An 11136-nucleotide genomic window follows, 5' to 3' on the forward strand; every position below is an offset into this window, starting at 1 on the left:
TGCTGCAGAATTTTGTTAAAAGATTTCAATTTTTCAACAATTCCTGGTGTCTTTTTCTTTGTCAGTGCCTTCAATAGACTTTGAACTTCTCCCTTCAGTATCATTGGCTCTTGATTATATATTACGTCTTGAAATTATTGAACATCGACCATTTCCTTTTGGTACAGTGAATGTGTATTCCTTCCATTTTCTTTTGATGTTTTCTGCATCATTCAATAATTTGTCCAGAGAATCCTTCAATAATGAAAGTTGAGTCTTGAATTTTTTTCTTCAGTTCCCCAAGCTTGAGAAATGCTGAGTGTATTCTTCTCTTTAGATTTTCTCACTCCAGATCTTTGCACATTTCATTGTAATATTTGACTTCGCCTACATGTATAGAGATAGATAGGTGTTTCGATCCTGTGCTAAGCTTCCTTTGCTGATTACCTCAGTTTTCACAACAATCCTATGGAGAGGCTACAATCATAGCTCCTAATTTGTACTGTAGGAAATGAGAGCTTATAGAGGTGAAGTAACTTGCATTGATGACATAAACAAGAATTGGAGTTGAATCTGGAATATACAGCCATGCAACCCTACAGTCCATGTACTGTACAACAATGTTTCTCTAGATATATATTTTTTGTAGAGTAATTTATTTATTTATTTATTTATTTACTCTGAAAACAAGAATATATGTTTTGTCTTATAGGTTAATGTGAAGATTAGAGGAAAATGTTTAGTTCTTGCCATAGTGACTATACTCTGTACATGACAACCACTGTCATTATTACTGATACTTTGCTATGATAGGCATATGGCATGCCTGAGTCAGGCAATGTACCAGCTCTTTCCAAGGTTTATATAGAAGCCTGTTGACTAATATGATTCTAGCAATGGGATGAGAAGTAGGTTTATCTGAGTACTTTATTTTTTTCTTGGCGTTCCAATTTGCTTATCTTATAGATTCAATCAATGAATAATTGTTCATTGAGAACTCATGATATGCCTCAAGCATGAGGTTGGTGACATTATCTCTACCCCTAATGACCACAGCACTCAGCTGAGTAGAACACCAACAAACTGAAATATAGCACAGTAATTTATGACCAATGTTTTGGAATAAAGTGAGAAATGCTTTTTCTTTTTCTTTTCAGTATCATGGATAAATGGTTGACATTGGAATATTGTTTAAACATAAAAGTAATATGCTTTGAAAATATTTTACTCTACAAGTTTTTTTGAGCCTACCCCAAATGGCAGCTGGAATTACTCAAATTACTGTTAGAAACATCAACACTTGTTATATCCTTCCTATGCTTGACAGCTTTAGAATGCTACTTGAAATGTATCCATTTGCCCTAAGAACACTGATTTCATTTGTTCTCTCTGATTTGACCTTATTAATCAAAACATAACTTACTTTGAAACAATAAAAGAAAGATATCAAGAATATTAAAGGAGAGTCTTAACTTATCTACCTGTCAGTTACTTGTCAACCCAGTCTTATTTGTCACTTCTACGAGTTATAGAATAAGGAAGGAGAACAAAGAAGAGTACAAAAGAGAGGAAAGAAGCTTGGACCAAAGTATCAAAACCTACTAAACTCAAGTCAATTCCAATTCATAGCAACTCTTGGACAGAGTAGAACTGCTTCATAGATTTTCTTATAGGCTGTAAATCTTTATGGAAGCATACTGCCTTATATTTCTCTTGTGGAGTAGTTAGTGAGACAGAACTATCAAACTTTTGGGGGGCTAACACTTAACCCACTGCTACACTAAGGTTCCTATTGATCAAATCAAGTTCCACAGGAAAGCAAGAATGATTGGGGGTCAGACCTCACCTAAAGTACTGACTTGGCCATTAGTAGACATATGACCATGAATATGTCACACATGAAAGAACTCTTTCCAGTCTCATAATCTGTGAGGCACATAGAAATTGTTTATAAGGAACACCACAGTCTCATATTAAAAAAAACAAAAAAACCTTTAGGGACACAGTTCATATTTCTGCTGGCCCTATCACCTATATTGTTGTTGTGAAGTGTCATCAAGTCAGTTCCAATTCATAACAACCCTGTATAGGATTTCCAAGGAGTGACTGGTGAGCTTGAACCAATGATTTTATAGTTTACATTCCAATACTTATATATAATTCACATTTTCCTCTTTTTTTCCCCCCAGATACATTTGAGTTTTCACATCTTAGACAAATGATGAAATATAGATAGAAAACAAGAAACTAAGAAGTTCTACTTATAATGGAAGTTACATAGGTAAAAAGCGCTGTTTCGTAAAATTAGTTGGATTGATTTCACCGTTACTAGTAGAAAATTGAGCATATAGATGAGTTGGTTATTTAAGGTACTCTATGCATAGTGGTTACGAGTTGGGGTGCTAACCTCATGGTTAGCAGTCCAAAACTACCAGGCACTCCATGAAAGAAAGATGAGGCTTTCTGCTCCCGTAAAGAATTACAGCCTCGGAAATTTTGTACAGGGTCGCTATGGGTCGGAACCGACTCCACGGCACCTAACAACAACAACAACATAGCTGGAAAGAAGTCCTGGTGTGGCGATTTGGGATAAGCACTGGACTACTAACCACAAGGTAAGTGCTTCAAACCTACCAGTAACACCTTAGAAATCCTATACAGGATTGCTATGAGTCAGAACAAACTTGATGACCCTTAATAACAACAACATAGTTGGAAAACTTGACTTGTGATCCTAAATGAAGAAATCGAGGTGTCCGAATAAATTTACCAAGAATCTATATTTAGTTAGAGTGGATAAAAGTCTAAAACTCTCAAGTTATAAAATGATCATTGGATGGCTTTTGGAGGGATTATTCCAATTCTCTATCTGATTCCAATTCTGTGATAAAATTTAAAATTAAATTTTAGTTTCTTCTTTTGTAATATGGTGTAAAAGTGGACTTTACTAATATACACTATTTGGTTTCTGTAAGGATAATCATATTAATAAAAACCATTTATTGAGAACTTACTGAGGACCTGCCACTAGATTTGTCACTTGGCATTCATTAGCTCATTTAATCCTCAATATTTAATGCTCACAGACTAGATCATAAACTGTTCAGCAACATAGTTCTGCATATCACTCGAGTCCAATCTATACCCATGCTCAACTCATATTGCAAAATTCCCAAATCATTTTCATTGATCGTCAGTAGGAGATATAACCAATAAACAAGGTTTTAGTTGTATGCTCAAATTTCCCAATGGGAATACAGAGTCACAGAAGTAATAATTCTCATTCTCAGACCTTTCATCTTCAATTACACTCTAAGGATCTTTGAATACTTCTTGAGTATTTAAGTATATTTTGTGTAACTAATAGCTGCTGTTGTTGTGTATTTTTATTTTATTTTTTATGATAGCAGGCTTTGGTAAAGCATTTCACATGCAGGTTGCCTTGAAACATGTTTCCAGATTCTCAATACCCATCCAAGTTCCAGGGTGAGAATTCCACCTATTGATATTAAACACTCTGTGAGTATTATGTCCATTTATCCTGATGAAGCTTTGCACATGGGTTAGCAATAATGTAAGGTGTTTTATTTACTCTTAGACAACAGACAGTATACAATAGAAACAGTTCCATCACAAGCAGTTCTTCCTGGATCTAAAGCTGACTGGACAGGGTGGAAAATTTCCGTGGTGCCCCTTATTTTGCACCCTGGACAAAGGACCCTGAAGATCTTCCTCTACTGCTTTTATATTCCAGAAGTTGTATATTCACTGCAGAGTGAAACATAAGTTTTCCCACTGATCATCCAAGAGGACATGTGGGTGTCAACCTGGAATTGTCCACCCAGAATTCCATCTCTAGCCCTGCTGAGTTTTTAGACAAAATACTGGGCTTCAAAGGAGTAGGTGCAATGATTGGTTCTGAAGCCCAAAAATACTAGCAAGGGGGAAGGAATGGGAAGTAATTATACTTTGGGGGCCATATAAAGGACCGATACCTCTGAGACAGAAAACTGTGACAGTATCGAGAATGGACTGTAAGCAACTTTCAAATCGGAAGATCAGTAAGAAGGATGCCACCTATTCATTGCTCCTTCTTTCAGTCAGTCTAATTACGTAGGGAATAAAATGAAATCATACTGCAGGGGGTGTATTTTTTTTTATTTAATAGCTATTTTTTTCAGATCCAGGCTGGAAGCAGGATCATTTTCTGCTAAAACAGGGGGACTTTGATAAAGAAATAGACTTTCAGAATATGCATAAAGACTCACAAGTATAAGTGTCTTTGCTTCTCTTTAAAAATCTAGGGTATACTTAACTCTTAAGAAACTGCCAAAATCTTTACCAAAGTATTTGTACCACAGCAGTGTATGAGAGTTCCTGCTGCTCTAGATTCTTATCATCACTTAGATTCTCAATTTTAATCACTCTAGTGTGTGTCTGTCATACCAGGTGTCCTGATGTGCATTGTGGGATAAAGCACTAGACCTCAAGGTTTTTTTGAACCACAAGGTCGGCAGTTCAAACTCACCAGCTGCTCCTTGGATACCCTATGCAGTGTCACTTATGAGTTGGAACCTGCTTGATGTGTGTTTTCTGCTATCTAATTGTGGTTTCAGTTTACATTCCCCTAATGATAATGCACTGTAGGATAAGAACTACTAGCTATAAGCTTGGTGGTTCAAACCCACTAGCTATTCCTTGGAAACCCTCTGCAGGGTTGCTATAAATTGGAATCTACTTGATGGCACTTATCAACAGCACAACAATGATTAACGATTATGAAGAAATTTTCATGCGTTTATTTATCATCTATATATGTCTTTTGGTATATTTTACCAATATTAAAATGAGTTATATTATTATTATTATCATTGAGAAGCATTTTAAAAAATGGAGATGATAAATAAGTTCTTGATCATGATGATGGTTTCATAGGTGTATGTTGTTGTTGTTGTTAAGTGCCGTCGAGTCGGTTCCGACCCATAGTGACCCTGTACAGGGTTTCCGAGGGTGTAAATCTTTATGGGATTTTTCTCCCGCGGAGCGGCTGGTAGTTTCGAACCGCTGACCTTAAGGTTCGCAGCCCGATTCGTAACCACTACGGTTAAAATGTATCAATTTGTAGACTTTAAAGTTGTGCAGTGCATTATATGTCGGCTGTACTTCAGTACAGCTACTAAAATAATAAAAATTAGGAGCATAACTCAAAATGAGGAGAAATAGTTGTAAACATCTATTAATAATCTGAACATGGAATTATGAAATATGAATCTAGGAAAATTGGAAGTTGTCAAAAATAAAATGCATAAACATTGATATCCTAGGCATTAATAAGCTGAACTGGACTGGTATTAGTCATTCTGAATATGACAACCATATGGTTTACTATGTATGCCAGGAATGCCAAATTGATGAGGAATGGTGTTGCAATCATCATAAAAAAGAACAGTTCAAGATCTATCTAGAAGTACAGTGCTGTCTGTGATAGCACCCTACAAGATAAGGAAAAACAGTTCAAATTTATGCATCAATCACTAAAGCCAGTCATGATGAAATTGAAGCATTCTACTAACTTCTTCAGTCTGAAACTGATCAAACATGCAATCAAAATATATTGATAATTAATAGTGATTGGAATGCAAAGATTGAAAACAAAGAAGAAGGATCAATCATTGGCAAATATGTTCTTGGTGATAGAATTTTGCAAGACCAGTGACTTGTTCATTGAAAATACCTTTTGTACACAACATAAAAGATGACTAAGCACATGGACCTCACTAGATGGAAGACACAGAAATAAAATTGACTACATCTGTGAAAAGAGACAGTGCAGACTTGCTCATATGCAAGTTCAAGCTGAATCTGAATAAAATGAAAACAAGTCCATGAGAGCCAAAATATGACCTTGAATATATTCCATCTGAATTTAGGGATCATCTCAAGAACAGATTTTATGAATTAGGCACTAAATATCGAAGACCAGAAGAGTTGTGGGATGACATCAAGAACATTGTACAGGAAAAAAGCAAAAGGTCACTAAGAAGACAAGAAAGAAGGAAAAGACCAAAATGGATGTGAGAAGAGACTTTGAAACTTGCTCTCCAGTGTAGCCATGCTAAAGTAAATGGAATAAATGAGGTGGTAAAATTATTGAATAGAAATATCAAAGTTCAGCTCAGGAAGACAAAGTCAAACATTGTAATGAAATGTACAAAGATCTGGAGTTAGAAAATCAAAAGGGAAAAACACACTCAACATTTCTCAAGCTGAGAGAACTAAAGAAAAAATTCAAGCCTTTACTTTCAATACTGAACGATTCTATGGGCTAAATATTGAATGATGCCAAAAGTATCAAAAGAAGATGGAAGAATATACAAAGTCACTGTACCAAAAAGTAATTATCAACGTTCAACCATTTCAAGAGGTAGCATATGATCAAGAACCGATGATACTGAAGGAAGAAGTCCAAGGTTCACTGAAGGAATTGGCAAAAAAACAATGGACCGGGAATTTATGGAATACAAATTGAAATCTTTCAACAAAGTGATGTGGCATTTGTCTATGCCAAGAAATTTGGAAGACATCTACCTGGTTATTGATTGGAATAGGTCCATATTTGTTCCCATTCCAAAGAGAAGTGACCCAACGGAATGTGGAAATAATCCAACAATTTCATTACTATCACATGCAAGTAAAATTTGCTAAAGATAATTTTAAAATGGCTGCCATAGTTCAATGACAGAGAACTTCCAGAGGCTCAAGCCAAATTCAGATGAGGAGATGGAATGAGGGAAATAATTGCTGCCTTAGATGGATCTTGGATAAAAGCAGAGAATACGAGAAAGATGTTTACCTGTGCTTTATTGATTATGCAAATGCTTTCAATTGCTTATGGACAACATTGCAAAGAAACCTGTCCATAGAATAAAAGACAATTGTTAAAGCAGAACAAGGAGGCAATCAATGGTTCAAAATTCAGAAAGATGTGCACCAGGGTTGTATTCACCATATTTATTCAATCTGTATGCTGAGAAAATAATCTGAGAAGTTGAATTACTTGAAGAAAAATGTGGCATCAGGATTGGATGAAGACTCATTAACGAATTGCGATATGCAGATGATGCAACCTTGCTTGCTGAAAGTGAAGAGGACTAAAAATACTTATTGATGAAGACCAAAGACCACAGTCTTTTGTATGGGTTGCACTTCAATGTAAAGAAAACAGAAAATCCTTAGCACTGGACCAATAAACATAAGTGGAGAAAAGATTGAAGTTGTCAAAGACTTCCTTTTGCTTGAATCAGCTACAAACACTCATGGAAGCAGTAGTCAATAAATCAAACAATGTATTACATTAGGCAAATCTGCTGTACAAGACCTCTTTAAAGTGTTAAAGAGCAAAGATGTCAGTTTGAGGACTAAAGTATGCCTCATTGAAGTCATGATATTTTCAATAACCTCATATGCATGTGAAAGTTGGACAGCAAAAATGGAAGACCAGAGAAGAATTGATGCATTTGAGTTATGATTTTGGAAGAGAATATTAAAAGTATCATGGACTGCCAGAAGAACAAACAAATCTGTATCAGAAAAAGTACAACCACAATGCTCTTTGGAAGCCAGAATAGCCAGACTTTGTATCTCATAATTCAGGCATATAATCAAGAGGGACCAGTTCCTGGAGAAGATTGCATGTTTGACACAGTGACATCAGAAATGGGCTCAAACTTATCAAGGAGTAAGAGGTGGGTGTAGGACTGACTAGTGTTTCGTTCTGTTGGGCTTGGATCACTACGAGGCAGTACTGACTCAATGGCACCCAACAACAACAACAACAACAACAACAACAACAACCACCTGTTTCAGGGTAAGTGAGTAAAGATCGGAGGTTCGGGGATCTGTGTCTGATAGTTTTCAGTCTTTTCAACAGAATAAATAAAAACAATGGATAAAAGAGACCATAGAAGAATTGATGCATTTGAGTTATGGTGATGGAGGATAATATTAAAGAACTATGGACCACCAAAAGAACAAACCACAAACCAATCTGTTTTGGCAGAAATACAGCCAGAATGTGCCTTAAAAGCCAAAATGGCCAGTCTTTAGACATATTATCTATCAAGAGGGACCAGTTCTTGGAGAAGGACATCATTCTTGGTAAAATGGAGAGTCAATGAAAGAGAGGAAGATCCCCAATGAGATGGATTGGCACGGAGCCTGCAGCAATGGACTCAAGTATGGAAGTGATAGTGAGGTTGGTTAAGGACTGGGCAGTGTTTTATTCTGTTGTGCATAAGGTCACTATGAGTCAGTGCCAAGACAACAGCATCTAACAATAACAACAACATATACAATGCTGACCCGAAGACCCAATGGTTAAACAATTGAAATGTTGGCAGTTAGAACCAATCCAGCTGCTTCATGGAAAAATGACCAGAAATATACTCCTGTAATGATTACAGCCAAGGAAACCCTAAGGGACAGTCCTTCTCTGATGTTGAAGTTGATTCCATGTCACCTATCCTAACAAGACTGACCCATTGAAAAACAGAAAATAATTGTGAGTAGGTTTTGTTGTTGTTGTTAACTGTTGAGTCAGTTGTAATCCATAACAACCCTACATAGGGTTTCCAAGGAGCGACTGGTGGATTTGAACTATTGACCTTGTGGTTAGCAGTCCAGTGCTCATCCTACAGTGCCCCACCAAGACTCCCAGTAGGTGAGTCAGTGGTTTAAAGTTTAGAATCAGCTGTTAAGAGGAAAAAGAAACACTGCTAACTCTGGAGAGTAAGGTCTATGACAGATCTTTGAGAGTACAGCTGACATTTAAATTGACGCATCAAATCCAGGGGAGAACTCACTGAGTGACAAAATAAAGTAAAGGGGTGGAGAGTCCCACAGCATTACTGAAAGAGAGGGTCAAAATTGATGGAGAAGTAAATCTGGAACAATGATTTTTGAACAGCCGGTGAGGGGGATAGTCAAAGAGTGCTTCTTACAGGAACTGAAATTGCTGCATCTTGAAGCATTGGTAGAAATTCTAAAAGCTACAGTTGTTACATGCTGTCAAGTCATTTCTGACTCATAGCAACTCTGTATAGGGTTTCTGAGGAGCGGCTGGTGAATTTGAGCCACCGTCCTTGAAGTTCAAACTAACCTTGTAGTCTAGTGAATTTTCCTGCTGTGCTGTAGGAAGTAGATATTAGGGTTGTTTGATTTGTTTTGGTGGAAAAAGATGTTCTTTAATAATGTAGACACATTTGCCACTTTTTCATTTAAAAATCTGTGTATTAGTAAGAAAAATACATTTCCAGTCTCTTTCAGCAGGAGCTGGTTTAATCTTCAGGTGCTTTCTGATATCATTTACTTAAAAGTTGCAAGGATTAATTAAGGTGGGAGAACAAAGACCTGAATAAATCTCTGTATAGCTTGGTCTGGGTAAAGTTGTTGCATAAAGTGGAATGAGTGTTTGGTTCCGAACCTTCTTCTCTAATTCCTGAGGAGCTCCCCCTGACCCATCTGCTGCTACTGTTATGTTTTTTCAGGTGCCACACCATGTTCCCAAGAACACTCTCAAAGCTTAATGTTGGCTAGAATTGACTTACCTTTCTCTTCTCTTCCTTCCCATCCTGTTCTACTTATACTTACCATCTTAACAAAGAGGACGGAAGGAAGAGAAGGAGTGAAAAAGAAGCATTGTGGGAGAGGTAGAGAGCAGACGCTGTGGAGGGCATTTGAGGGCATGTTTCATGTGTTGTCAAGAAGTGGGATGAAATTAAAGTATTTAATTTCATAATAAATATAAAATAAAAATTAAAAAGCTAGGATTCTGCTGCCTTTCTCTCCCCACCACACCACCAACTGAATTCCTGCCCCACCCTACCCCACCAGAGAGAGCTCAAAATAACTTTCTGTGGGATGACATGATGACAATGAATTTGGATCCAATTACTTTTCTGTAATCTGGAATCAGCCCTGCCATTTGCAGTTTACTGAAGTTTGAACTCCAAAACTTAGATTACACTGAGAAAAATGAAAGAGACTTGAAATCAGAGCCCTTTGGGCATTTCCCTCAATATCAAAGAAAGATACCCCCTTAAAATAGGAAAAGTAATGTGCAAGTTGACTATAATGTGTAGAAACAATATATAGTTGAGACTGAAACTAAGAGAGGGAAAGCAAACTGGGTTCCAATCAATATCAGACTTGCAATAATCACAGAATTTGACTTGTTAACATTATGGCATATTTTCAGAGTTGCTCAGCTCTTCTAATATGGAATGTCTGAATAATCTTATTCCCTTGGAAGCTGAGGATTAACTACTCAGGGCTGGGCAAATAAGAGTATTCACTCACATCACAGCTGAATTAAGCAACAAATACAGCTCCAAAGCAGTCATCTCATTTCCAGAGAGGAGAATCAAACCTGGAAACAGGTGAACTCTACCCACATATGAGGGAAAGTAAAAAAGTATTGCTATAAAAATCATAGAAACATCTATTGAAGAAACATATAAAAATATACAGCTGTAATTCCTAGACATATCCTTCATCTAGGTCAATACACTTATGAAGGCAATGTTGCCATCTCTCAAACCCACCTCTGAGGAATTCCTTGCTGTTTGCCTTGTACCATGTCAAAGTGGCAGTTTAATGGATATAAGGAACTCAAATTGTGTTCTTTTAAATATTCGTTGAATTTTGAAACAAAAAGAACTCTGAAGTGGCAAGATCAGGTCTGTTGGATGATTGGGCAAGGTTTCCCAATAAAGTTCTTGTAGGACAGGCTTGCTACCTTTGGAAAATGAACAGATGCATTGTCGTGATGGGAAATGATTCCTTGGTGCAACTTTCCTGGCTTTTTTCTTACCAATGCAGCTTTCAATTTTCTTAAAAATTCTTCCTAGTAAGCCTCTATGATCATCCTTCAAGAAAATGTCCCTCAAGAAAATCTTCCAAATTACCCCTTTGGAATCACCAAAAGTCACTTGTCTGTCTTGAATTTCACTGGCCCTGTAGATGCCCTCAGAAGCTACTGTTTTGATTGGACTATTTTTTGTACACACCCTAATGAAATTAAAAGAAGCGTATCATTGAAAGAACTTGTCTGCCACCATCCACTGATCTGAGACACATTTAAGCAGGTTTTTTAGGCAG

The sequence above is a fragment of the Chrysochloris asiatica genome, unplaced genomic scaffold, assembly GCF_000296735.1.
Source record: "Chrysochloris asiatica unplaced genomic scaffold, ChrAsi1.0 scaffold00181, whole genome shotgun sequence".
NCBI lineage: Eukaryota > Metazoa > Chordata > Mammalia > Afrosoricida > Chrysochloridae > Chrysochloris > Chrysochloris asiatica.